Here is a 3,059-nt window from a genome sequence, read left to right as displayed (position 1 = left end):
ATTATTTATTGACGATCATGAGGACACATTTGAGAGATAAATTCCACGATAGCAGTTTCTTGATTTAGAAACAAAAATATTTTAATTAAAACTTGTGGAATCGTTTGCTATCCTCCTGGGAACCAGGAAAAAAAGTTCTACATTTTTTTCTTTTAAAAATTAATTGTTGTAATTAATTGTTGGGGTGGTAACAAACACATTACAATAAAAATCTATTTTTTTTCAATAATTTTTTAATTTTATGACATGTCCACTGTAGTGGTTTTCAATTGCATCAATCTTGATTCAGTGTTTTTGCCATTTGATTCATTTTTTTACATTCATTTTTGTTTCAATTTCATTCTTACCACAAAGTGCTATTAAAGGTTATGCGTTTTAAATTACATATTTGATCCAAGACGATATTGGATGTAGCATTCTCACTTCTTGAGGACACATAGGAACATGTTGCTCTTATTCCATCTCACAAATGTTCAGCTTAGCATCCGGGGGTTCTGCATCTACACACATTTTGGAATGTCCAGCATGTGAGGCAAATGGATTGCATTATATTTCCTAATTCTCTTATCTAGGTGTGGCTTTCATTTAATTATTTGGTAGCACTTTTAGGTTGTATTTGTTAACCTTAGTTAATGCACAATGAACTAACATGATTGTTGGCTTATGTTAGTTAATGTATTTAATAATGTAAACAAAATAATGTTACAAATTATTTTATTCAAAAACCTCTCAGCATCTGCCATAGAACTGCCTATTACAAGAAGTGAAACAAACATAAGAACAAAGTCCACTACAAAGGACATCAATTAAGTTGTGTTTCAAAAAATTATTTTGGTATTACTCTGGTCCCCAAAGAAGCTCGTTCACTGAAAGGGGGGGGGGGTTATGCCCCACATTAGTGTATGGGGGTGGGGGGGTTATGCCCCACACAGGGGGATTAGCTCAAATGGTAGAGCGCTCGCTTAGCATGCGAGAGGTAGCGGGATCGATGCCCGCATCCTCCAATTACTTATTGACGCTCAGAAAGACACATTTGAAAGATAAATTGCACAAAAGCAATTTCTCAAAGTAGAAACAAAACATTGTACATTGACTATTTTAATTAAAACTTTTGCAACTTTACCACAGTAATCTGAATTGGTTTGGACTGAAAACATGAAATGAGTAGATAGTTTAACTTTAATGAGTATAAAACCGAATGTGTAATGAATGTCAATCATTAAACTAACCACCGTGTTAAACTGCACAGAAGAAAACACGTGCAATACATGCCAGAGCCAGACCTATATTGGCATGTTTCATTATCCAAACATATAAACGGTGATATTAACGAATAATTACAGATATTTAATAACGAAGTAAACAAGACTTACCTATTGCAAAGATGATATTAACAGTAGCTCCCGGTGATTGGTTAAAAGTTAGAAACAGGAGTGAAACGCGATTGGTCAAAAGCAAGACAAAGAAGTAAAAACGCGGCTGCTCAAAAGTAAGCCACAGGAGAGAAACGTGATTGGTCAAAAGTTAGCCACATGAGATAACGTGATTGGTCAAAAGTTAGCCACATGAGATAAAGTGATTGGTCAAAAGTAAGCCACATGAGAGAAACGTGATTGGTCAAAAGTAAGCCACAGGGGAGAGACGTGATTGGCTCATGCAGGCTTACTTTGGCTCACTCGAGTCGATTGGGAAGCAGTAGGCGGCGGCGCAAGCAAGAGCTGGAACGATGCTCGCATCCTCCAATTATTTGTTGACAATCATAAAAAACACATTTGAAAGGTAAATTCCACGAAAGCAAATTTAAATTGACTATTTGAATTAAAACTTATGAAGTACTGTGGAACCGTTTGCTAATATACGCGTATCAAATGATTCAATAATATATAGATTGTCCTTTCTAGTATTTTCTTCAAAAATGTAGTATGTAGTGCATTCTATTATGCATTACGTTTTTTATTCTCAGAACCTTAACACTTATTACTTACCTTAGTACAAGAATCGTATTTACCTCTTTGACGTTTCTCTAATTTCCACCGGTACTGTATAATGTAACACCTAGATGAACGCTGGCAGGTGTTACACTCAATTCTTTCCGGCACTTTCCACTGGACGTTGGGGGATTAGCTCAGATGGTAGAGCGCTCGCTTAGCATGCGAGAGGTAGCGGGATCGATGCCCGCATCCTCCAATTATTTGTTGACAATCATGAAGACATATTAGAAAAAGAAGTCGTCGGAAAGCATGTGGAACCGTTCCTAATACACGCTTTTTATTCTATAAAATTACTACAAACCTCCCCCCCAAATTATGCATTAATTCTTAGAACTTTAAAACTTATTACGTACCTTAATACAATAATTGGATGTACCTCGTGGGTACAATTAGACAACAGTCCAAAAAAATAAACAGTCCAAAAATACCATAAATATAGAGGTCGAATTAAGGGTGTTGTTTAACTTCAAACCAGCAGGAGGCGCCAGCACACTAAAAATATATATTAAAGAGCCTAGAAGTCAGTTTCACTGAAATATTTTTATTGTAAATATGGTTTATTGAATTTTATACTTATTTCATCGTTGTTTTCGTGTCAGAGATCATACACATTTATCTTTTTTTTTGGAACAAAATTATCAACGTCCCAAGTGAGTAAAGATCATTTTATTAAAGTATGATAGTCACGAGAACTGTTGCGCTTATGAACGCAGACCTGGCAGCAACTTTTCCAATTTAATCTGCATAATGAATAAAAATCATTCTAGTATGAAATCTGACCTCAGGATACATTGATTTAAGCAGCCATATCCTGAGGATTTTTCCTTTTTTGTACTTTTTGTCAGTAGCCTATGTGATAACTTTTAATATTACAACATCAGCATCTTAAATACTCGGAAATACCCCAACTTTTGGCAGAATTAGCATATAAGACCAGACCAAAAAAAGTAATATAATATTTTCACAACAATTATTTATGAAACCAGAATCACACTTTAATTTATTTTTTTATGTCTCACCATCAATACTTGAATAAATATTTTAATACAACTGTCCGTATGGCACCTC

At 34.9% G+C, this 3,059-nt stretch overlaps 2 non-coding genes across 2 annotated transcripts; both read left to right on the top strand.

Annotated features, from left to right (window-relative positions):
* Window positions 1-931: 931 nt before the first annotated feature.
* trnaa-agc (transfer RNA alanine (anticodon AGC)) lies at window positions 932-1,004 on the top strand. The gene has a single exon. It is a non-coding gene; the product is annotated as a tRNA-Ala (tRNA).
* Window positions 1,005-2,114: 1,110 nt separating this feature from the next.
* On the top strand, window positions 2,115-2,187 carry trnaa-agc (transfer RNA alanine (anticodon AGC)). Its single transcript has one exon. It is a non-coding gene; the product is annotated as a tRNA-Ala (tRNA).
* Window positions 2,188-3,059: the final 872 nt, after the last annotated feature.

Source organism: Misgurnus anguillicaudatus, chromosome 16 (genome assembly GCF_027580225.2).
Source record: "Misgurnus anguillicaudatus chromosome 16, ASM2758022v2, whole genome shotgun sequence".
NCBI lineage: Eukaryota > Metazoa > Chordata > Actinopteri > Cypriniformes > Cobitidae > Misgurnus > Misgurnus anguillicaudatus.
The sequence above is the reverse complement of the archived record's forward strand: the minus strand, read 5'-3'. Positions and strand labels throughout refer to the sequence as shown.